Below are 27,696 nucleotides of genomic sequence, written 5' to 3'. Positions count from 1 at the left end.
CAGCCATGTACATTCTCTAAAATTGATTCTCCTCACAGCTCACTTCTAAAGTAATTCGTGACCTTTATTTATCCCATCACTGGCATCGAGTGTACCATACCTCATTTACCTCTGCACACATCCCATCCATAAGTCTTTACTTCAATGATTGTTTTCAGCATAATATTCTCTCCAAATATAAATAATAAGAGTAACCCAATCAAAATAAGGACTTTAATATCAGGAATGTTTCAAAAATAGATTACCTCTAAGCCGTGGTGATATTTTAAGTAACAGTTCTTCAAAAACGCAGTGGCAAACACCTACCATATCTTGTACAAATGGATTTGAGGATTGAATCAGTGTCCTTGGTTTGTGAGGTATGAAAGCATGAAGAGAGATTATTGCCTAAATCCGAATGATTGCATACTTAATTTAGGATAATCATCAGAAAGTCTATTTCTTAAGAAATTCTTTCAATTCGGAGTACAACAACTGATAATTAATATATATATATATATACATATATACATATATACATATATATATATATATATATAATTGGCTGACACAACATAACACAAATAGAAAAGAATAGACACATATAAAAGAACACTTACACGGTAAATTGTTCGAGCTTTCGGCCCTCTCAGGGGCCTGCTTCAAGAGAGTCTCTCTTGAAGCAGGCCCCTGAGAGGGCCGAAAGCTCGAACAATTTACCGTGTAAGTGTTCTTTTATATGTGTCTATTCTTTTCTATTTGTGTTATGTTGTGTCAGCCAATTATTGTGCCGCTCGTATGAGTTTTTCCGTACAATCGTTATATATATATATATATATATATATATATATATATATATATATATATATATATATATATATATATATATATATATATAGCATAATGGAGATCTATTTAACCTGATGTATTTTTTCAATTATTTTAAGTGATGACGATTAATGCGATTGAAATATCCTTAAGTCAATCTCTTCAGCATCCTTTTTTTAATGAGTGCTGTCTATCATGCCGATGTAGTATGGAGCTTGCATTCAAGATATCATAGACAAAATGGCTCAATTTATTCTATCATAATTAGCTTAATCTAACAATGATCACCCATATCCCAGTCTGGATCCTTCTCGTAGTCATTAATTTTCAGGTAATCGTCTGAAAGTAAAGTAGCCCCTTCAAGACATGCACAGCATGCGCTAATGTGCTTTTGTCGATATACGTTAAACACATAATCACAATATTCACTTATATACCAGCAGCTCATTGAGACACCTCTGAATATGTTGATGTAGTTTTGCTAGTTTTTATTTATCTTAATATACGAGTACACTACTTAAGGTAAATTTGTATCAATCCTCCGTTGGATTAAAAATACCTAAATAAACCTGTAAAAAATTGAAGATGGATTTATCATTGGTTTTCGGCGTCTTTTGCTGATACCATGCATTTGTAGATTTTAATTCACTGCCACTGCATAAGAAGGTGAAGGATTTTTCTGGACATAACCAAGGAAAAACTATATCGAACCCGAGAAAGAAAAGCTATTCGTGGAACGAAAAGATATTCTGTGTACGTGGAAAGAATGCACGGGAGAACTTCGTCGTTAAGATGTTAAACCAGTTGGCTTGAAGATAGGACGGGAACCTCCTGACGTGTGTGAGGCTGTCCAAGAATATTACACCACGAGAGAGAAAAGGTGCCACAGATGGCAAACGGGTCAGTGAGAAAAAGCAATTACTTAAGAGTTTAGGAGAAAGCACAAGGAAGGGATTTTACAGTGTAATTTGCAGAAGTAATGATGAAATCCGGCCAGGCGATTTAATTTGGTTGATTTTAATTTTCATCCCGTAAAAAGAGAAAAACGCCCATTCGTGAGAATTAGTAAAAGACCAACACTTTATTTCGCACGTGGTAAAGGTAGATAATAATCGATAGGAGATTGGACAATTGGTCAAACATCAATGGAAAGGTCGTTTAGGGTCAGGGAAGAGAACGAAGCACGTGACAACAAGGCAAAAATGAGAATACTAGTAGAAAGGATTATATGTAATATATTGTAAAATGAGATAATTTTCTTCATTTTCCTAACGTACCCTATTTCCAATTACCCTAATCTTCTCTTTCTCCCTCCATTTCTCACTGCCGTTGGTGTACCGTTGTTTTTGACGGTAAATAGCGAGTCAACGTCGACAGGTGTATAAATTGATAAAGCGTCAGAAGTCACCCTGCTGTGGCTGATCAAGGTCTTCCGATACGTTTTCCCGTGGTCCATCCCATTCCGCGTCCTCTCCTCTTTCCCTGCGTGATGCTTCTGACCGAGGATCAAGTGGGTGTCCTCCAAATCCACTCCTCCCCAAGGTCTTTTAATTTCCAAGCTCGGCGATGATTTGACACGAATCTCTGCCCGTCTGAACCGAGGGTTAAGAGATAAAAACGGATGTCAACTTATCAGATCTGCGTCCGTTGCCCATGCAAGCGTTGGAGTCTCCCCATTCATCGGGGAGTCGTCTCCGCGCCGTGATCCGAAAGGCACCAGTTTTTCGCCAAAATATCCGCCGAATTCATCGTTCTCTAACCTCTCGTCGGTGATACGTTCCCTCAAAATTTGACATAGGTTTGAATTTGAGGCTGTCATTCATGTTCGAAATTCATTCATCAGTGGAAAAAAATTCCTCTTCCAAGCCATTTTCGTGTTTTTTTAAACTTTTTTATTATTCCATGCTTTCTAAAAAAATTTGCTCAGATGCTCGGCTTGTGCACTTAAACTTTGCGAATTATTTTAAATGGTTTCTATTTTCAAGCCCCTCAAATGGATAATGGTGGTAAATAATATAGGTCTATGTAATAGCTTGCAAATAATATAAGCCTACTTTTCATTGCAGTAAAAACCAGCATTTCAGCCTTTATATCTTATAAACGCTAAGATTTAATATGAGTTTCACTCTCATATTGATCTTAATACCAAACGTAGTTACTATCCACTATTTTTCATGTTTTTCCATCGCACCAAAACACTGAATAAAAAACATTGCATTATTTTGTGAAATGCGTACCCTATAATCATTATTATGCAGTCAAATTTTTCGATCTTGCATACGAACAAACACATGATCTTTGCTTGGAAACACCAACCAAAAATGTTTAAGTAACATGCGTGATTTGATAAGCGTACATGCCTTCATCGTGATATACGCCCCATTTGTGGATTTAATTTTTATTTAATATTTTTTTGCGTTGATAATTTAGTCACTGGTATCCACCACTGCGTCTGTGTCTCTTCATGCGCTTGGAAAATGTTTCAAAGTTAAATTGAAATCATCTTAAGTATAAACGCATTTTATGGAAGGCCTATTAGTAACAGAAGTTATCTGTGTAAGTGACCAAGAGCTGAGGCCATTTGCGCAATCAGGAAAATAGTGGGTAATTTAGTAGGGGTAGGATATTCAGGGAATGAGGGAAGAGTGGAGAAAAACCCGGCGTTGGTATTAATCAGCTCTTAAAAAAATAAGCCAAGGGGCACACAGTTTCAACATCCCATCCAATGGGCGGCGAGCTCCAATTGGTGTACTCACTGAATGACACCGCGAACACGGATCGGGACACCACTGAAAAATCCAGCCAACCCCGACATTCGAACCCGGGCTTTCGGGGTGGCACGCAATTTGTCCAGGCAACAAGTTGAAAGAGAACATAACCGGAAAATTATCAAATATGAAACTTTATTCACTTTGCATTGGTGTAGGCAACTCAAGCTAACCAAGAGCACACGAAATATTTTCCAAAAAAGAGGGAACATAAAGTTATTCTGTTTGAGAGCAGCTAGATTTTCGTGTAGCCTTACAATTTGACATAACCAAATATGAATTAGGAAGTAGGATAGCGTTGACCGCAATCGGTATTGGTACGATGCTGCACCCGATACTTCTTCCGCAATTTGCCTGACGAGCGGAGAAACTTTTTGGCGCATGGTCGACTGAGCGTGGCTTCGAAAACCAAATTTTCTTTTAATGGGAAAACTTGTCATGGTCTTGGAAGCAGGAACGGAACAAGCGAGGGGATGCCTTGGCCAAATCACGAAATATAAATTTCGATAAATATATTCGCCAAAAAATTCTCGGAATCAATGCAAAATTTGGTGTCGTAATACTACTTATTACGTTAGTTGATGGAATGCGGAAGAATGGGCATAAGTAAAAGATTTCTGGCTTCTTTTAAAGAGAGAACGGACAGTAGGATTGCATTAAAAACCCAATTTCTTGTTTCGCTGGCATAAAAGCTCATCATGTATGTGCACATCCGAATGTCATATGGTCTTTTGACAAATGGATTTTATAAAAAATAATCTACGTAGTGATTACAACATGCTACTCTAGTTATTTTTAGTCCGTGTTATTTTTTTCAAACTTTTGAATTTAGGAGTACAGGGATAAAAGTTTTCTCTTCTTTAATTTTAAATTGTTTTTGGCACGATATAATTCTTATTGAATAAATGAAAAACTCCAATAGCCGTAAACAGTTTACCTCTCAAAACACATAATAAGTACAAATGAGATTAGTTGGGCAGCGCCACAAGTCAAAGGATAGGATAAAAAGTAAAACGTAAAGGGATGAGAAAGGTGAATACAAATACGCTTCTTTCAGCCACAAAGTAGCCCTCTTCAGTGCACTGAAGGTGAATCGTCACGACAAAAGTTGAAGTGAGAACGAGTAAGGGCACCCAAAGAATATAATAGAATCCCTTATTCATTCTCAATTCAACTTGGAGTTTTTCATTTATTCAATGCTACTGGCCGCAAGAGCTCAATTCAATCAATATAATCCTTATTCATTTCATAATCTCAATTTCTTCTCCATTTATTGTCATATTATATTACTCCATTAGCTATTTGCCTTTTTCCTCTACCCATTGATATAATTTCACGGTAGAATAGCAAATGGAAACATTAATTTGAATCATTTATCATTAAAAATCTTTATAATATTTTATCTGCAGTTTTAATATTCCCACTTGACTTCTACTGAGACAATTCAAGTCATTTATCCGTAGTTATTTGATATAAATGTATTTAATGAGCCATTTTACGGAACTGCGGCATTTCATGGCTAAAGTATTCCTTAGAACCTTGATTAGAATGTGTTTATAATTGATTCTAAAACATATTCTCTTGTCTTACTTTCATTAATATAACACTTTTTCCTTTCTTCCAACCTCTCACCCATATTACATGTTTCTCTGGACATCTTCTGGTCAATACAATTTTCAAATAATTACAAAGTATTGCAACAACTCTTGCTTGAATGAAGTATTACATTTCTCCTACTTGGCATAGCAAATATCTAAAGCATAATTACTTCAAATAAATGGCATGCATACAATTTATTTTATGCGTTTGGAGAAATTTAGTTTAATGTGTTCGTAAATAGGAAAAACGGGTTTCATTGGGCGAGTACGAGAAGTTTTAGGTCTCTTATTTCATTCAATCCATCGTAGGTTTAAATGAGAGAAGTACCTATTGTACCGTAGTACACGAGAAAATTACTAATATGAAAGGAGTGTTTGAAAACAGGGAAATTTGATTTCGCCTGTCTTATAAAAAATATTTCATAGTAGCGCATAAATAAAAGGAAAGATAGAAAACCCTAGGGAAAACCTTGAACGTGGGAAGGAAAAGGGTTCAGTACGTAGCGACATCCTGGTGAAGACTATTTAATCGCAAGACAAATGATTCCATAAAAATATGAAGAGCGCGAGGAGCAACTGTTGTATTGATCTTCTGAAATTAACAGAGAAGTCAATTCTAAAATGTTGGCCTGCATGGCGCTCTTTAGGGTGACACTTTCTCAATGATGAATCATTAAAGGTCTTAAGGTAGCAAGTGAAGTGCAAATACGTAATTGGCACAAAAAATACACAAACTGGTGCAATATGGCGGCGATGACGCAGACTATAGGCCCACCCACTAGCAACGCTGGTTGCCTGAGACCCAATGCCTGAGTCTGTGCTTGGCGGATCGTCGAACTGTGCGTATGGTGTCAGTTATGTTAATTTCTGTCGCCTTCGTTTTTAATGTTTGTCGAAAATGGAAATTGATGAAATCAATATAAAGTTTTTGTTGAAGTGCGGTAAATGTTATAAAGAAATTACTGAAATGTTGATAGCTGTTTACGGTGATTATGCTCTAAAGAAAAAATCAATTTTCAAGTGGATGAAGCGTTTTAAAAATTGCCGAAAAGACGCCATGAATGATGCAAGGCCGGGGCACGACCTTCATCCACTTGTGTTGACGACAGCATTGATCGTGTGCGGACCCTTGTCCTCGCCGATCGTCGAAAAGCTGTCAGAAAGATAGCAGATGAACTGAATTAAGGAAAATCATAAGTGCTTTAACCGAAGTAAAATAACAAAGCCATTTTAACCGAACATGATGGATGGATCCTTCACCATGACAATGCACCTGCACTTTCAGCATTGATTGTTTGCCAGTTTCTGGCAAGAAATTCAATCACCATCCTTGATAATCCTCCTTACTCACCAGATCCCGCCCCCTTCGACTTTTTTCCTATTCCCAAAATGCAAAAATATGATTAGGGGACATCACTGGGAAGATGTGGAAGACACACTAAAGCAAGAAACGACGTGAAAACTAAAATGCCGAACTACCGAGGAGGGCTTCCAAGGGTGCTTTAAACAGTGAATGAAAAGAAGATGGAATAAGTGCATAGCAACAAATGGAAAGCACTTTGAATGGAAAAAATCGACGTAGACTAAATTTTGCAAAATAAAGTTTTTATGACCTCAGTTCGCGTATTTATTGGGCAGACATCATATCATTAGATTTTTTGATTTATGTTCACCATTGAAAATAATTGTTTCGAATATTGTATTCAATTGAAAATCAGTCTTTCGACCTCCTTCCCATGGCTGCTCTTACTTCTCACCTCGAAATGCTTGAACTAATCTCTGCTCTGAAATCAATGAATGTTCCTGATGTTCAACATAAAATGAGCTCTAGGTTTCTCTCACGTTAGATTTAAAAAATATCCTCTCGCATAATAATATCATTGTTGGGATTATTCTGTGGGCCATAGTAATTGAATTTGTCATTTTTAAGGGATAATTACAGGTATTTCATCATACCTGTATTTCATCATATACAGGGTTCGTCCGGAAAATAAGTGTACTGAGCTCAGGAAAGAAAATTTATTACACTTTTACATATCTTAAGCTAATATTCCTCAAAATAGGACCCTTGTGAGTCGATACACTTGTTCCAGCGGCGTTCCCATTCCTGGAACGCTCCCGCGAAGGCATCATCGGGAACCTCTCGAAGACACGTCGTCGACCTCTTCTCTGCCCTCCACGAACATCTTGTGCCACCGAAAGATCATGTTTCTGGACATGGCTGACTCCCCGTAAGCCTGGTTAATCATACCGACAGTTTCGGTAGACGATTTCCCAAGCTTTACCGCAAATTTGATGGAATAACGCTGCTCCAAAAACTTCGGCATCGCGTTCCGTGACGTGGGTCGAAGTGTGGAGGTTCGCGTTAACAGAGCTCCTCACGACACCACAGCTCAGAGACGACTGCCTTTTTCAGCGTCGCTTGCCAACATACCCCCCTCCAATCGCAGCCCGTCAGAGCGGTGCTGGGCGCGCCTGGAGCGGCGCGCCCAGCCCAGGAGTCAGTACACTTATTTTCCGGACGAACCCTGTATACTATTTCAACTCTCTTTTTTGCTCGAGGCAATTAATGTAGTTCTTGTATATGGGGCTCTAGTTGAAGCCACAGGGTAACATCAGGATAATGATTTCATGGGTGCTATAGAATGGATGAAAATCTTTAATGCTATTAGTCCTTTATATTGGCATTGCGAAGGAACAGCGACAAAGGAAAAACGCTTTCTATCATGATCTTTCGCCATCATCATCTACCTATGTTATCTACCTACGGATTGTTTTTTTGTGCCTCTTCCATTCCCTCTCTTCTCAGATAGTCTCTCCACTTCTCCTTAATTCCATAAAATTGCATCTTAAATTTTATAACCAAAGTCTTCTTGGTTCTCTTCTGTCTTATGCCTTGCTGGGAATAATCTTTCAGAGACTTTCCAGGGAACGACAGCGCACACTCCTGTCCTATCAGCGTTTTCGGATCCCTCCTAATCCTTACTAGACCAGTACACACTACAAACTTCCAGTGACCTGGTTCACTCACCCATTACACACTCCTAAAAGATCTAGTCCATATACTTCCACCCAAAATATTACGTAAAAATTCTGCCCTAACACAATGTCCACGTGATATGTGTTTCGCTATAATATTTTTATGTAATCTTTTTAAATTTCATTTCTTCTGTCTAATTCGTGATGGAGGTCAAACTTTATGATGCGTTTTAAGCTGTTGGGCCATTGTGTACTCAAAGCAAAGTTGTTTTTGTTCCATTTGTGGGCTATTTATTGACCACGCTCGTGTTCGCGGGAAAGGTGTTTTTTTTTGTTTCCTCAGGAGCCGGCAGTTTCGCGCAATGCCATCAAATGCGAAAGCCAGTCGAACATGGACTCTTTGTTTATTCAAATCTTGGGAAAATATGTTCATGGATGTGACGAGTGAAAAAGAGGAAAGATGTAAAAATATATATATATTTTCTGCGACGTTGGTACTGTTTGCTTGTTAATGACATTTGCCAATCGTTATGCGTAAAAAATGTCACGTTGCTAATGAGGGAGGACAATATTTCTCAATCGCCTTGAATACTCTTAATGTTTCATTCATTCAAAAATTTCATGGTATGCGCACATTCTGCTCGTGTTTGTATCGTGCTAATTCTCAGCGAGCATGCAATTTGACCTCATTACTAACCGTGAAGTTTTTATTGAACTTATTAATATCCAAAGGATGACATATTGGAGCTTAAGTGACACATTGGTGTTATTTTGAGACTTAATTTAAGATAGAAGAACCTTTGCGATTATTTTGCCATGGTTACCAAATTCCCTGAATGTGCGTGTTGGAAGTAGTTTACTGTAGAGACCAGCTTGATTTCGTTAGTGTCTCCAGTGATCTGTGACGCTCTGACACTCGAAGTTTTTCCAATTATTAAAGCCACGTCTGATCGTGCTAGGCCGAAGTTTCCTGTAAATCCGTTCGCTGTGAATACACGTAGGCACTCTGGAAATCCCCTTGCGACAGGCAAGATTCGATTGTGAGGTTTTGCTAAACGGGGGGACATAGCCTTTTGGTCCACCTCGATTTTGAGGGAAAGGGCAGCTGTCCTCAAAAACAGAGAGGGGCAAAATAGGCCAGTCGGTCACTTCTTCCGAAATGCTCCGGAATATTTCGAAAAAAAAATGATTTGCGTAAGAAAGAAAAATCTCTGGGGTGACATTGACGAGAATTTGTTTGCCAGTGAAGGTTTTTCCTGATAATTTCTTAGAAAAATTTCAATTGAGACAAGTACGCCCTTACAAATGGACGTCTCTTTGCCTAGTGACTCTGCATTTTGCATCGGAGGACTTCGTAATTATGCCACCAGGAGCTCGTTCGCTTTTTGTCCACCGTGGAAAACATGTGTGAAAGCGGGTCGGTCGGTCTCCGCTATTATTCGTCAGCCCAAATCTCCATTCAATGGACCAGACACTTTTACGTTATTCATTCTCTGTTGCTACTTTAGGTGGCAAACACGTTGCATAACGTTCGATTAGTGCCGTGAATTATGCATGGTTGGCCGATGATTCGGCGTGAATAATGTGGTATTCGTCAAACACTTACAAGAAAAATAGCATGACAAATTATTGTAAAATATATACTTGGAATTGAATTCCTCCGCTGCAATGGAATGCGACATTTCAACACGAGAAACTCAGTTTTTCGTGGTCTTCTCCGCATTTCCATTGTTTAATGTCGAGGACATTGGAATAAATTGCGACGTCACAAAAGGAATATTTCAAGGTAAAGGATATTTCAAGGTAAAGGATAAGGACAAGGTATTTCAAGGAATGATGTTTATCATTCATTATAAAAGCATTTTGAAGCAATTTAAATGTGTCCTCTCATCCATTGAACATAGAATAAAAATATCATTGAATTTGATTGAGGGTATACATTTCGGACTGAAATCATGAATCACAACCACGCGATGAAATATCCTCTACCTCAAATCTTTATCTTTTAAAAATGAAATGTATTCAAGTCTTTCACGCCAATCGGATATTTAAATGACTCTATGTACCCTTGGTGTGATGTTGCCATGGACTATCTTTTGCGTTGAGGATAATTATAGGACCAAGGACCATACTACAAGTTCTAAGTACCGAATATAAGAGGAGCATAAGGAAAGTACAAAGATCGAATTTTCACCCGTAATAACCCGTGTAAACAGAACTAGGAAGAAGGAAGTACAAAGAGTTGAATAATAAACATGTGAGGGTGGGGGAATCAATCAGGCGAAATTAGGGTGATGGAGGACTCACATGGAGAGTTTATATGGGTTGGGTAAAATACGTGCAGTCTACAGAAAGGTGAAAGGACTGTTAGGGAATAAATAGGAAAAATCTGTGGACACTATCAAAGATTCAAGAGAGATAGAAAGAATGCATTGAGGATATATATATGGTGAATATAAGTGTATTAGGCCAATAGGTTTACATATACGGGATTGAGAATATGATACATTTTAAGGCAGTATAAGTTCAGGTGTACTAGATTGCGAAGCAGATAGGGAATTGAGGGACTTGAAATAAAATAAGGCCATGGGGATAGATAACATTCCCGCGAAACTAATTACTAATTCTTAGGAAAACGTGGGAGAACGAGATTTTATGAGAAAATTCGTAGTATTTACGAGAAAGGAATTTCGTCAGATAAGTGTCAGTTTCCAATTCACAAAAAAGAGAAAGAGCAGTCATATGTAAGGACTGCGGGACAATAAGGATGATTTCACAAGATAAAAAGGGTTGCCTATTATCATCAATAAAAGGATAGAAAGAAAGGATTAATGATTACTAAGGCCTTGATCCGTTTATGTTCCGGAATACTAGGATAAGTATGCGTGATTCCATAAACAGCATTGAGATTACTAATAGAAATAAACACAGAATAAATTCATGGAACTAATGCATGTGATACAGCAGATAGGAGTAGATTGGATGGATAAGAGACTTTTTAGCAACTTTCACTAGTCTGAGAAGGCTCAGGTAGAAGTTGTAGATGGAGATTCGGGATGGGCGTGTTAGAAAGAGGAGTAAGGAAGGGGTATCAATTATCACCCGTGCTTTTCAACGTATATGTGGAGGGAATGGTAAAAATAGTATGGGGGGAACTAGAGATCGGAATGAAATTCAGAAGAGAATTCACAAAATTAAATTTGCTGATGATCATACTTTAGTTTGTTAGTCGGCTAATGGGTTGCAAGTATTACTGAGTTCATTGAAATGTCAAAGCGATTCGTTTTGAATGAAAATCGATGAAAGCAAACCAAAGGTTATGAGATTTTTTCGAGATAGAAGTAATATAAGTTAAACCTTAACATGGGAGAGAAAATACTATGCAGAGCAGGTTGAATAGTTAACATATCATGGATCAAAATGGTCTTAGCAGCAGGGATACACATGTAAGAAGATGAATTGCGTTAGGCAAGGAATCTTTCACAAAGAAGCAACTGATGGCACGGAAGATAGATATAGATAGATAGATAGATAGTGGTCTTTATTTGGGCGAAATTGAGACCAAATGGTCCCTTCTTCCATTTAACCCATAAGAAGATACGTAAGGAGGTTAAGAAAAACTAATGAAGAGTCAGGCATGGAGCTTGGTTTTGCATGTCTCGGAAACTTGGATAGGTGTAGATTTGAGTCTTCAGAGATTTGGCTGTGGAGAAGGTAAAAAGGACAGAAAGGAAAACTAATGAGAAAGTACTAGGTACGGTGGGAGAGGAGAGGGGATGGTTGGGAGAAATGTTAAGGAGGCAGGAAAAATGGAAGAAAAGAATATTTATCGGTAGTGAGATGTTGAAGACTGGTATATTGAGGAGAGAATGTTTGGCAAACGAGAAAAGGGCAGGAATGGGAAAAGTATATAAAGTAATAAAGGAGTGCGGAAGTATAGAAATCGCCTCTCCATCTCGAAGAAGCGATTTTCGTAGAGTAAGATGGAATTCGTCATTTTAGGAGAGACTGCAGTATAGTAGTGTAAAGTCTGCGTTCGCCCAAAACCTACCTTAAACGCTAGATTACCAAATATGTATGTACATATATAAAACATAAACACAGTAATCAACTCGAAGGTCGGTTTGGTAGATGGTAGAGTTCACCCAGTACTAAGCCCCATACGGCGTGTGAAAATCACACATCAGGGTAGAAGGGCCAGTTCCTTTCCCTGTGCCGGTTATGGCTTCCTAGGAAGACCTGGTACCCGAAAAATCAATAGCTTGGGTGGAGCTGCAGGTGCCCAGTGCCTTGCCCGGGACTCGAACCCGGGACCCTCCAGTCAGTAGTCCAACGCTCTAACCCCTGGACCACTGCGACCCACACATAAATGCATATATATATATATATATATATATAATGTAATATGTATATATAAATAAATGAATAAATGTATATAATGCTCTAACCCCTGGACCACTGCGACCCACACATAAATGCATATATATATATATATATATATATATATATATATATATATATATATATATATATATAAATAAATGAATAAATGTATATATATATACAGGTATATATATATATACATAGAGAGAGAGTATTTTTATAATCGATGATTACCATTGTACATGGCCATCATCATAACGATGAAATAGTTGAAATTCAATGTTGAATAATCAAAAATTTGCAATTTTCCACAAATTATATTTCGTGGAAAATGGCCAATTTTTAATTAATCATGATATTCCACTCTATCACGCCTGAAACGTCTCTTTTTATTCAATGTTGACAATTACTTTAGTTGCAATTTTTATCGAGGGGCAGGTTTTTTTCGTTTCCACGTCGTGCCAAGAAAAACCTGCCCCTCGTCGATGCACGGCGAAAGTTTTAATCAATTAATTTTCCTTGTCGGAAGATCAGATTGTGTCCCAATGGAGTTTCATTGGCCATTGGAACCTCTTGAGGGTCGTTCGGCGGCTCGCCTCCCCGGATGCACTTCAGGGTGGAGGGGAGGAGAGACCGGAGCCTGGCAAGTCCTCCGGTGGGCGGGCGGGCGGGAGAGAGGGCATGGGTGGGTACGCCCCTACTCCTCCTCCCCGGGCACGAATCTCACCTCGCCGGGGAACGAGGCAGTCCGATGCTGAGCATCGCCTCCGAAGGAAGGATAAGGTGGGAAACGAAGGAGAAAGTCTAAAGGAGTAGGTCTTTCGGCTACCGGTTGGTCGTAACCGGGAGGGAGGTTGGTGAGTGGGGGGCTGGTAAGAGCGTGGACAGCGAGGAGGAGGGGGGGTCGTGACGTCGGCTGCTCTCCGGTCCGGGACCGGAGGACTGCCCCCGGCCACCCTCCACACCTCCCGGAGAGATCGGCCACCCCCCCCGCCCCCTTCCGCCTTCCCCTACCCGCCCCCCGCATGCTCCGCGGCGGCCGTCGTGGCCCGCGGCCCCACCAAGAGTGAATGCCATTTCACTTTTTCGAAGGCGGGGAATATTAGCTTTCTTCTCCTTTTTTATCTTTCCGAACATGGTTACGAGACGCACAAATGAAGATCCCCACGGCCCGCCGGCCCGCCTTCACGAATCAGCGACTCCTTCCCGGACATCATCGGCGGATTTTAATATTGTTTGCTTTCCCTAGAATGAACAGGGTTTTTGTGTTGCGAGGCTAAATGAAACAAGAACTCGCGAAAAGGCAATGTTTTTTCTTTTGAAAAAAAATCAGCAATTAATTCTCCTTCGGTGTTCTGTATTTATGAATGTTATACTACGCGCAACCTCGCTTTCAACTAAAATAACGTTGGCATGTAATCAGGCTGGGTGCTGTTCATGGACTAACCCACCATTAAGCGATTCCTGGGATAATTCATGGAATTAGTGTGATTCGAGACTGTTATTTCGGTCGCATATTTTGCCCAAAAGAAATATTCTGAGCAAAAAAAAGGATGGGAGAAAGAGAGAGTGGGTTTATGTACTGTAAGGTGGAACCTCAAATCCTCTGCTATTGATGTTTTCATTGTAAGCTGTAACTACCTTTTTCAGTGTCCTATCCTTCCCTTCACCACTCCTCTATTTTTCCTCTTCCACTTAATCACCATCCTAACACCCTTCCTTTTTATTTTTGCACCCTTCTCGTGATGAATGACTTTGATCCCACATCATCTTGGTTACGCCAGATTAAGAAATTTTCTCTCAAGCTTGCCCAATACACCTGCCATTCTGAATTTCTTTCGGCATGCATTGCATTGGGTATCATTCCCAATGGTTTATGCATTATGATCTCTGTATCAGGCCTACCTTCCGTCCTACATCCCAGTCTACATTCACTCAAGTTTCACCAGTCCTTTCTTTTTTGCACGTTCATCCGGGATCAATACAATAGCCTCATTCACAAATATCACAATTCCACACATTCCCTCATCAACATTATTTCTCTCTCTTCCCCGCATCTCCCGAATGTAAACCGAATCCTTAAATCGGGTCTCCGCTCCCTTGAGTTCCGACGCAGAAAAGCCTCAAATAAATTTTCCAATCTGTGCACTTCTTACTTTCGCCAAGGCCTTGCCTTACCTCTCCAAATTGTCAAACCTAGCCCTCCTCCCCCACCCCTTTACCTAGAAAAACCGGATTTAGCGACTATTTTCCACCTCCCCCACCAACACCCCGAATTCCACCGAGCCGTTGCCACCAACAAAACCCTTCTCAATCCGCCCCTTCCCCGCCGCTCGACCAAACAATAGATACTGCCGAACGCGTGCTGAACCTCTCTAGCACCACGCTGAACGAGCACCAAACCTCACTTCTGGGAAAAGGCCTCTCAATCTCCCCCACCCCCAAGGTTAATCACGTGACCATCCTCGTAGACGTCATAAATTTTGCCAGAAATCTTAGATGGCGAAATTTCTGGGCGATGCAACCCGTCACTCTTCAATCCCCCGCACACACACACAGCGCCCTCACTGAGTTCCGGCCGCCTTCCCACCTTGAACCTCCACCGCTCCCTCCAAATCACCCGGTCGAAATCTTTATCAATCTTCTCCTGCCCAAAACATCTAGTCCCTCTTTCCTTAAATCTCTAAACCTGAAACCTAATCTCTCCCCGGCCGAAGGAGCTGAGTTAAAAAAACTCACACGCAACCCCAACCTAGTCATCACTTCTGCCGACAAAGGTTCGACAATGGTAGTCCTTAACACTGCAGACTACCTTCAAGAATGTTACAGGTTACTCTCCGACACTTCCTCCTATCAACATATTCCTGCTGATCCTAACCCCGCATTTCAAAAAGAAATAATCGCTTTCCTCCGAGACAACGGCCCTAAGGAGAATCTATCCCCCAGGGACATATCCCTCCTTTCCCCTTCCCAACCTCACACCCCTCACTTCTACATCCTTCCTAAGATCCACAAACCCAACAACCCAGGCCGCAATATATCTCCTCTCGTAGCTCTCCGACTGAAAGAATTTCCGCCTTCGTGGACTACTATCTCCAACCTTTAGTTCACTCCCTACCCTCCTTTAAAAAAGATACCTACCACTTCCTCAGATTGCTCCACTCAACTTCCCTCCCTCCTGACACCCAAATTACTATGGCTACAATCGATGTCACCTCCTTATACACATCCCTATCTCACCAAGAAGGCCGGCCTTTCTTCCTTACGCCACTTCCTCTCCAAACGCCCTACCCCTCAAATCCCCAGCGCCGAATTTCTCATTGATCTTTCTAATTTCATTCTCACCCGCAATTCCTTTTCTTTCAACAATAACTATTACCTCCAAATGAAGGGCTGTGCCTTAAGAAGCAGATTCAGGCCTTCATATGCAAACCTCCACCTCGGTGTCCTGGAAGAAAATTTCCTAGCCAACTATCCTCTGCAACCCCTCCTGTGGCTCCGATACATTGATGACATCTTTCTACTCTGGCCACATAGCATAGATTCCCTCAATTCCTTCATCTCCCAACTCTATAATTCCTCATCTCTGTCTTTCACCTCGACCATTTAATCCTCTGAGATCACCTTCCTCGATGTCAATATTTCCCTTAGCAATAACATATTCCTGACCTATGTCCACACTAAACCTTCTAATAAGCAGCAACCTTAGAGCAGCTGCTACCCCTCCCATACCAAGCGCTCCCTCCATTACTCCCTCTCCATCCGCGGTCACCGTATTTGCAACCATCCCGAGCCCCTTCACAAATACCTAAAAAACCTTCACCACTCCCTCCTCCAACGAGGATACCCTGATTCTCTCCTCCATAAAAATACTCAAACATTCCCACACCCCCAAGCCTGCCTCAACCACAGACTCCCACCCTCTCTCAATCTGTACTACCTACTTCCCAGGCATTCACTCCCTCAAATTCATCCTCAAAGACCTGTTCCCCATCCTCAAAAATCACAACACTTCCTCCAACCTTCTTCCCAAATACCCCTCTGTCATCTTCAAACGGCCCGCCAACTTAGCAGATATCCTCAAATCCACCAAGCCGCTCTCAAAATCCCCTCACACCCCCAGAGCCATACCCACTCCATGTCATCGAGGAAGATATAAAACCTGCTCTATTTTCACCACTCCACCCCACTCCATCCCACCTTTTAACTCTCTCCCGCCCTTCCCCTATTCCTCCTGCACTTCCAAGAATGTTGTTTATCTTCTGACCTGTAAACTGTCCGGCATTTTACATAGGCCAATGTTCCACACCACTTAACATTAGGATAAACAACCACCGCGCCTCGTGCAATCCCTCCTCCCCGTCCGCGGGTCTCCCCATCCCTAAATATGCTTCCCATCATAAAACTCCCTTCCACCAGTGCTATAATGTTTCCCTCCTAGCGTCCCTTCCCACATCCGATAACCCTATAGAATTAAAAACTCTTGAAATGGCATTCATTATGATCTGTAAAACCTATCAGCATCCGGGCCTCTATGTCGTTCACTAATGGGAATGGCCTGAATTGTCACTTTATGGAAGCGATGCATATCGGAGAGGTGAATACTTTGTTTTTCCGCATAATTTTTGGTGTGCGTGACCTTTGTTTCGACTTGCAGGGTCTTGATCATGACTATGTAAGTTAAAACCTGGGTCTCGGATGTTGCAATAGTTGCGGTGAGAAAATTTTTTTCTTTTCCGATTTTGTGTCTATTCCACCTCCTCCCTCTCCCCCCTTCCCTATCTCCGCTCCCCTCTAGCCTCTCCTCTCCCCTAACCATTCCTCTCGCCCCTCCTCCGCCTCCCGTTCTCCCCTTCCCCTGGCCACCTTCCCTTTTCTCTCGCATCCCTCACCTATCCTATTCCAGCAGTCATTACTTCTACTTGTTCCGGTGAAGATGGAGTTCGGAGTTGAATTCCGTCGAAATGATCAAGAAATAACGTGTGAGTGATCTTTTTATGTGTCCTTATATTGTTTGCTCTTGTCAAAGCTTGTTATATATATATATATGAATATATATATATATATATATATATATATATATATATATATATATATATATATATATAGGTATGTAGGTAGGTATATATATATATTGGACGTTAGTCCAGGGGATAGAGCGTTGGACTACTGACCGGAGGGTCCCGGCTTCGATTCCCGTGCAAGTCTCTGGGCACCTGCACCTCCACCCAAGCTATGAGATTTTTCGGGTACCAGACCTTCCTGGGAAACCATAACCGGCACCGGGAAAGGAACTGGCCCCCCTTAATACCCTGCTAATATGTGAATTTCACAAGCCGTCGGGCCTAGTACTTGGTGAACTCTACCATCACCTACCAAACCGACCTCCGGGTTTATTACTGTGTTTATTGTGTGGAAATATATATATTTATTATCATTATTAATATTATTATTATTAGTTAATCTACCGGTTAAGGTAGGTTTTTGGATGGGCATAATTACTAATTAAATAATTTGTGACCCCTAGCAAAACACACATCCTACTCTACATCAGGTCCCTCTTCAGCTCTGAGTACTTTCTCCCTTCCTTCATCCCGTCCAACATCCCTTTCCTGTTCCTTCCCTTTCCTCGTTTGCTTAACATTCCCCCCTCAATTAAGGTCTTCAACATCCCGCTGCCGGTCAAAACCCCCTTCATCCACTTTTCCTGCCTCCATAGAATTGCTATATATATATATATATATATATATATATATATATATATATATATATATATATATATATATATATATATATATATATAGCATTTACAAATAAAAAAACTTTAATTTAAAAACAGAAACACAGGGAAAGGACACTCACATATTTAGTTTTGACGTTTCGACAGCCAGATGGACGGTAGGACGACATCAGTGCCGTCGAAACGTCCAAACTAAAGATGTAAAGTGTGTCTATATATATATACTATATTTATATTTATTTATATTTATGTGTACATTTTTAACTATTACGAAATAATTTATTCTTAAAATTGTATTTCTCGATGGATAGAGTAAATTAATTCTCATTGAACTGCATTTTTACAGCTAACAATTCTTCTTTAATGCTCAGTTTACGGTTTTAATATCACGTGCTCCCACGTTTTCACCTAAAACAATTTAGGCATGTAATAATTAGATTTAAGGTTTAAGTTTGAATTGGGAATATTTGGTAGCCTAAACATCTAATTGGAATCTGATTCGCCCCAACTAATCCTTTCTCTCTTTCATCTTTTAAATTGAGTAATTTTTCTCGGGCATGTAATTGAAAATCAATGTTGCAAAATACCCGCCATTTGAGTGATTTCTCCATTTCATGATTTTTTGCGAAATGCGCTTTGTGGGTAATTGGGGTAAGGTGGGAATGAGGAAAGAGGTGAAGGCGGAGGCCATACTCGGCCTCCATGACACTGACCTACGATCACCATTGGCGATCGGCGTACTGAACTTGCATTGTTTTCCCCAAAACCTTTGGGATACACCTGCATAAGGATTCCACCCGAAAATTCCGCATTCACCGGAAATCTGACTGAGGCTCACTCGTGGGAAGCTGTTTAACCTGCTTACCTCCCCGCAAACATTTCACTTCTCAACGTTTCGCCTTGCCCGAGCCATGACTTTTTACTCGGCAATAGACGATGTATTTTAACGGTGTCATGTCATTCAGCTAGCCTCAACCTTCTCCAATCAGGGTTGTAGACGTTCTCATCTCATTTTATCTAGTGAAACATTCGTAAATATTTAACCTTTTTTTTCAATCACTGAAAGGTTTATTTTAAGAATGGGGTCACCCAAATCTTTTTTATCAATGAATAGCATTAGAACCTTGTTACTATAATGCAAAATCCATATATTTGCGAAGGTTAACTTGATAATTCAGGGCTCTCTACATGTGACGCACGATGCGACTAGCGTATGGAGTAAGCTGTCCACCTATAGAGCCCATGGCCTTCTTCGTTGGTGCAATGCATCAACGGAAGCAGGTAGGTGGGCATACTTGAGGAACTTAACGGAAATGAGCCTGGGAGACGAAAAAAGTCGAAGCACATGACCCGTCGTCCCCATGTACTTAGCCGAGTGCCCAGTCAATCATTCCGCCATTTGTAAGTACCTAATTATGCAAAAGGCGAGGTGGCTGGCCACAGAGTTGAACCCTTGAGTTGTAACCGAAGGGCTCGGATCCCAATGACACATATAGTATTGGCAACTCCTTCTGACATGCAGGAGATGCGATTTTCTATTTTCTAAAGCCTTTTGCGGCGCCGAATGATTCCACAAGGAAAGGAATTCCTGAATGTGTAAAAAGGTGTGGCAGAGGAGAAGAGGAAATCCCATCCCAAAATGCATGAATACCACGGTAGCCACACTGGACTCATCCGGGGTGAGTCCTGCGTTTACCAAACGAGATCAGATTACAACTGGAAGATATGGGCGTAAGTATTGTTGAAATACGCGCACTGTGCACTTTGTGTCAGAATAAAACTATATATAATTTCACATCTTGACAATTGGAGCTTTTAAGGCGTAGGTGAACTTAATTTGCTCGAAGGAAGGGTCCAAAGTTCTTTTGCTATCAAAGTTTCATAGTTCAACCTAACTCGGTGGAACTCCCAAACGGAAGGCGCACTCCACAAATCCGTCCGACCGAATTCAGAATTTCTTCCGAGCGCATAAATGCTCCATCAATCCAGATTTCCCCGTCGAATGAATCACGGAAATATCAGAGAAATGTTCTCGGGGCACTGGTTGTGGGCATATAAACGAGAGCGGCCCTCGGTCAGCGACCCTTCCGCGGCCCCGCGTCGATCCCCCGGTGGCAATTCGCTCTGCGGGGAGCTCGCGGGGGTGAGGGGGGGTGGAATTGGGATAAGAAGGTGATTGAAGAGAGAAACCAGCAGACAATGGGCGCTTATTTGGGTCGATATCGGACCCGACTTGATGACCCGTCCCTCCTTGTGAGCCCACTAATGACGGGTGGGGGGGATGAGTGGATTGGGAGGCGAGGGGGGCGGAAGGGGTTATTGGGGGAGGGGAGTGAAAGTGCGGGGAGAGTGATTATGATATGTATAGGGGCAGGGGTCCGAAGGGGACGGCCTCTCGATGAGGGGAGTGAAGTGAATTTGGGAATAAAAAGTGACGAACGGACTGCGACGGATTGGTTCCCGATTCCACGGAACTAGTCGGGAAGTGGATTTTCTAATTTATTTATCTTTTTTTTCACTTTTCTTCGCGCTTGAGGGCCTTTAGTTTGTTATGATGTGAGATTTCGACTTCCAGATCTTGTGTGCCGTTCGGAATTAGTGAATAGTTCATTGGGCATGACAAGAATTTGTGTGTGAGAGGACCTCGGAATGTTGACCACGATCACTGACCTTTTTAATTCAGAATACCGGATGCTCCCCGCTGTTTGCCGTACGGTTTTGTGCCTCCGAGGAAATGTGCGCCACCACAGAAAAGCGATATTATCATACGATCGCCTCCAATAGCCAAGGAAGAAGTCGTACCAAGGACCGAGGACGAGCATAGTTTATTGTGAATGTTTCAAACTATGCGAGAAGTAAAGAAATACGCGACGCCTAAATAAAACTCAACCGTGAAAGTTAGAACAAGGAGGAAAAACTACGGACGTGACGGGTAAATTAAACTCAAAATCACCAGTACAATAATTTATCCGCAGGCTGACATTGAATAGAAGTTGATTAAGTCTCGCTTAGTCCTAACTTGAGGCCGAAGGCGAGCGTAAACCCCGCATTAGAAGAATAGGGACCAATTTATTTCCCTGTGCAGCACGTGATTTCCCAAGGAGCATCTATACATTAAGTACGTATCTCGGCTTTCATTTACGTATTTCGGGGGTATGCAGAGGAACTGTCGGTGGTTGATGTCTCCCGCACTGCGGTCGAACGCTTTACTCGCAAGACTATGTCAAAACAAATCTCCTCTTGTGGTGGAAGCAGTAATAGTAATCAAGATGCCTAGATGTCTATTAGTAGATGACGCTAGAATAAAAAGGCAGAAGGAGAGGACAAGAGAAGAAAAGCTTCAACATATTATTAGTGATATTCACAGTGATGACAGCTGATTTGAATGCAGGAATGGTCGTTATCTATGACGGTACTATTCTCTATGGTCTCCATGGTGCACACTTTGACGAGACTGGTCATTAATTACTCTGAGAAAATATGGGTACGCAATTGAATTTGAACTCATAAAAAATGTAGGTATAAAATCATAGGAATGCGATATGTTGGCGAATATGCGACGTTTTCTACGTAACTTTTGTGCATGCTTATGTTTAGTGCAAGTTATGAAACTTTCTAATAATTATGGCGCTTGTTTGGGAACAAAATGAGGAATGCACAACGTGACTTGGAATTGTTTTTGAGAATCCAATGCCCGCCTCTTTGTCCCTTATCCCTTGTCCTTCGTGAGCACAGCGGTAGGCCAGTGAGGCTTACTCTATGGCTAATAATTAAGTGGAATAGTTAACTTAGGTACAATGTGCTCTCAATCAGTGACTCCTGGTTAAGTGTTGAGCTTCAACTGAGAATTGCAACAGGTCTCGATTATTTCCTCATAATATCCTCAATCGAAAAGACTTTGATGCTCATAATTCGGCAAATATATTCATTCGATGTTGCTGCTCGATTTACACTGGGCTAATGTGATGAAAAGGCCAAAGAGAAATGTTATCGGTCGTTGGTTAGCCCTCATTTACAATATGTTGCAAGCACATGGGATCCTCGCGAAGTTGGATTAATTGCCAAATTGAATCGCGTGCAATGTAGCTGAGCTAGATTTGCAATACGCTGTTATGATAAACTTATTAGCGTATCCAAAATATTAGAGAAGCTAGGCTGGGAATCAATTGATGGAACAAAGGTTAAATTACAGGTTGCAGATCTTTTGCATATGAATTGGAAGAACGTCTCTTTGGCAGTGATGTTGAAAATGTATAATTACCCCCGAAGTAATACGGTAGGAGAGATTATGCTAGTAAAATTAGAGATATTAAGTGTAGAACAGATAGATTTAGGATTTCATTTTTTCCACGAACGATAAGGTATCAGAGTATTGTCAGGGTATCAGTATTATCAGGGTATTGCCCGACCACGGTAGGGTCGGGCACACACCCTCTGCCACATACTCTGGCGCAATATGGTCGTTCGTTTAATGCGTCAGGTCTTCCTAAAAAATCATCTGGTCAATGTGCTTGAATAACGCTGACATTCGATTACACACGATTCATCCTTTATCTTGCCAAGACGCCGTCCAGCTTCCAAACCAGTCGGTCTGCGAGTCAGGACCTCATCCATGAGGGGCCAATGGATTGAGTGATGGTCCATGCGCCATGAGGAGGGCATTATTTACAGTGCTGTCAAGCGTCCGCTCATTTGGGACTCGTCAAACGAAGGTCACGTTGCACATCGGAGATAAATTGGGTGCGGGGATGATTCCTCAAGGTCAATGCTAACCGAATATTCTCTTTTTCTCCTCAACTGCGTAATTATTTTTGCAACAATGAAATGAGGAACAGCTGAAACACGATCATAAATAGTTATTAGAACAACTTCCGTTTTCAACTAATTTCGTTATTTTTGTTGAAATTGAGGAAAGTTGTGCAATCTGTAATTATCTCTCCTTTCAAGTGAGGACTGAAGACGAAAATTCTGGAAGGATAACTACGCTCTTCACCCTTACGTCTTCGCGGGTGTGGCCGTATTTTCGGTGATGTTGGGACGTGAGCAGCACGATTTCTGTCGAATGGGACGCTACACCGTATTAATTTCTTTAGGGACCAATTTTTTAAGTGCGTCATTGTAAATTATTTTTTCCTAAGATTAATGTAATTGTTGTTGGAGACATGAGAATCTTACTGCCAACATTTACCAGAAAGATTAGCTATCCCTTCCTTTAGTATCGCCGAGAATTTGTTTTATTTATTATTGGCTGTTTTTCAGTCGCTGAAGAATTCCATCACTAGGTCATTGTAATTAACCCATCCCCTATAATCCTTCCACTTGGTGCTTTCTTGACTTTTTGTCCATGACAAACAAGGACTGCGTGAGGATGTGTTCTTTAGTCCAAGTTTCTTCCCTACTTCTCACCTGTTTCTTCTCTCTGCCCTCTTCATCCACTCACTCAAGTGCTTCTTCGATTATTGACCCATCCATTTCATTTTCATTATTTCCCCACATTCTCATCGCTCCAAATGCCTTTTTCTCTGTTCTTGTGGACCTCCCACTTCCCCTACATTACCCGAATAGGCTATTTGCCTTCCTTAATAATACCGCTATCAATATTCCTTCTCCGCCAACTTCGCCTAGCGGAAAAATCTGAAAATATCTCAACTGTTTCTACCTGCCATCTGGTACGCTGTAATTTTAACGCTCTCAAGCCAACAAAAATTAGCATATTAACGATGTCCAAGAGACAAAGAGCGTTCGTGTACTTCTCACACAGAGAGAAACACAGTGACCACTCAGTGGCAAACTATGAAATTTCAATCCTACATCGATTAAAATTTCTCTGTGATAAATGGCAACGAATTGAAACTTTCCATTGGCATTTGAAGGAAATTTCCTCGTATAATTGAATTTATTCATTGAACAAGTTCATGTATATAGTTAAGGAATAGATTTAATGTTTTCGTTTTTTGCGTTGTAGAAAATTTCCAGGTCAAAATAAAATTTTCCAGTCAACTGACGCTCATGGAGAGCGACTACTTCACGTATTTCCTCCTCATTGACTTAGGCATGTTGCGTCATATGAACCAGTGACGTGGTCCGGAAGGGGTTGCTACCACTTTGCCGGCTTCCCCTCCCTGGGACACCGGACAACTACGGAAACCAGTGGGCCGACATCTAAAATGCATTGTGAAAGGCACGCACGTACTCCAGTTGCCGACCCCTCGGGATGCTGGTCATCGGAACCGGAAAACGAAACGTAATGGAATGGACCGCTCGACACACCGGTCCCGTCCCCCCCTCCCTCCCTCTACCGTTCCCTTCATCCCCCCGGGCCCCCTCGATTGGGTCCTTCCCCCGGAGGGAGAGAAGCGGATTTGTTTCACTTTAGAATGATGTGGCTCTGGGATCTGCTATCGGATGGAGATGGGCTTGATCGGAGGGGATGGGGAGCCTCATTAGTTCGGTCCCCGTGCCCGCAGGGGGCAGTGGATGTTCGAGCGCCAAGCAACATTAATGAATTCGCATCTGGTTCTCTGCTCAGCTATTCTGCACCCATCGCGGTCCCGTGAAATGCCTAAAGCGATTCCATGGGAACTGAAACTCGGCAAAGGTCTATAAGTAATATTGATATCTTACGTTCATGTCCCAAAGTGCAAAATAATAATGCATCGCAAATAAATCAATTTAACAATATTTTTCGATTTCATTCCGATGGTACATTTCTAAAATTCCAGGAAGCTGCGGGAGTAGTCGCAACAGTAACTTTTAACGGAGTCATGCGCTAATAATCATTGCAATGCATCAACTTCAGGTCAAGGCAAATGATATTTATACCCTGAAATTGTTGCTTTGAAATACATTTCTAATTTAGTTATTAAATCAGGAAAAACTAAATTCCTTCAGGAGTTCGTAAATGCAGCCTATTTTATGAAAATATGAATTAAATAGATTTGTCCTGATCCCCCACCGGCCCCAGTGGGGGATCGGGGGTTACGTCTTCGCCTGCTAATCCAAAGGTCGCGGGTTCGATTCCCGTCTAGCAGAGTTTTCCTCCACCTTGGGCATGGATGTTTTTGATTAGTAATATTTTATTTTCATTGTAATTTGAAAGTGTTACGCGGAAGAAGGGATTATGAAGTATCAAATCTAGCTCCCATCAAGTTGTTAAATGAATATATTTAACTTTATTATTTATATATTTAACCTATTTATATTAAAATTTATATTTCACCGAGAACTACATTCGATTAATACCAAAGGTTTATGCATATATTAATTAGGTAAGAGTAGAAAATTGCCCGTTTACCTGGAAGTGCCATTTTTAATTATTATGTTATTCACATTATTTAACCTTAAATTAATTAATTTATTTAATTAATGGAAAAATTGCTCTGATTTTCAGTTTTAAGCAAGACAGCGAACAGCGAATATTTCTTAATTGGGGAAGAAAAAAAAACTTTGATTCATCTCTCTTCATTTTTTGCAAATTAATTCATAAAATGAAATGACTTTAATCGAATTTCGTTCCACCTGTTGAGTTTTTATAGAATTTAAGCCATGAAGAACATTTAATCAGTTGAGTGTTCGGGCAGACAATCATCGTATACCAAACGGGATACATGTAGGAATGAAAGCATGATATTCGTCATAGAAGAATTCAGGCAATAGAATAATATATCCTCGGGATGCAGCATTCTAAATCTACTATTATCTACGGAGAGAACTAGAACTTAAACGGAGGAGGATAGACGGTAGATAATCAACGGCCATGACCATACCTCGAGGTCAGATGTCGCACCTAGGACAGCTCTTGATTTTGAGTTAGCATAGTGCGCATATTTCGAAAATGATACACTTTCACGTTTGAAACACTTCGTGCACATGATACTATAGGCTCTCATACTAGTATTATTCGCCTCCGTTTCTGCCCACTTATCTTTTGTTGATGTTTCGCCATGTACCTGCATGCTGTGAAGTGCGAAAATATAACTACACGTCCATCTTCCTTTCACAATCCCATGAAAAAAGTATCAATGGAAAACACCCGTGTCGAGCACATATATATATATATATATATATATATATATATATATATATATATATATATATATATATATATGCTATATATATATGCTATATATATATGCTATATATATATTTATATGTGCTATATATATATATATATATATATATATATATATACACACATACATAAAATTTCGACGCCTATTTAAGTTCTCAAGCTAAGACTGTTAGTAGTTCTCTCAAGGAATGTATTTCCTTTCCCGAACGGCCAGACTTGAGAACTTAGCAGTCGGAGAAACTAAGGGTGTTGAAACAATGCCAAAATTCCCTTCTGTCATTTATGACCCTGACCTTAATAGAAAATCCCGTGCCCTGGTTTAGGGCTTTCCTGAAAAAAACACGGAATCACCAATCGGATGATTCAGCGAATATGGAAATGATTTAAAATTTTCTTAGATCAATTTCTCGTGCTGCATTTAAATGTTGAGAGTTATTTCTTATGCTGTAATCCTTTTATCTTGGCATTAGATGTGACACCATAAAAATACATACAAGACTGTAGAGTATGGTTTATTCAAATTGAAATTCAACGCTAGGGTTAAAGGTCACTATCTGAGCATTTTGTGGTTCCACGAGGGCAAGGGAGTTGAACCTTAAGGTAACTCGTTTTACACGTAGAAAATTGCATTTGAAAATTCAACCGATTTTAATACGCAGTTGATACTGTAAATATTCAACATTTTACCGGACGGAAATTCATGTCAGAGAGAAATACAAACTTAATTTTTTTTTATTTCAATAAAAATCAATTAGTTGTTGGGAATATATAAATTAATTTACATACCCGTTGCCTGCTAGGAAGTAACAATAAACGGTCGGTCACATTTTATTTCAAACTGAGGGATACATAACCAGTATTCCGTGTGGAGAAAGTGCAATTGCATGGAAATCGCCTCTTTCGTCATCTCGCACAATCCATTCATGCTTTTCCTCGCTAGGAACTTGAAATAGAGCGGTTATCCTAGTGTAATAGCAACGCAATTTCCCGTCGCGAAAGTGGTACTTAAAACATCCACTGATTTGTAAACAAAATAACAAGACTGAAGGCCTGAAGGAGGTCTAAAGGTCGCGGGGCTGGTAACGGTGCTTTCGCGGCGGTCCACTTTCCTTTCTCCAGCGACGCTCCGGCGTGGAATGTCGGTGACGTGACGCCGGCCGTGACGTGGGGCGGCGAGCACTTTCTCCGCAAACACAACGACGCTCACCGTTCGAAAGGCTCTCTGGTGGGCGAGGGAAGGAGGGAGTCATAGGGTGGGGGGGTTCGCGGAAGGGAGCGACCGGAGGGGGAAGGGGAAGGCGGCCAGAGCCTCTTTCCCGATTCCCATGTCTCCTCGCGTTCCAACGCCGA

The sequence above is a fragment of the Hetaerina americana genome, unplaced genomic scaffold (genome assembly GCF_022747635.1).
Source record: "Hetaerina americana unplaced genomic scaffold, ioHetAmer1.1.p SCAF_1, whole genome shotgun sequence".
NCBI classification, from domain to species: Eukaryota; Metazoa; Arthropoda; class Insecta; order Odonata; family Calopterygidae; genus Hetaerina; species Hetaerina americana.
This window is presented reverse-complemented; position numbering follows the sequence as displayed.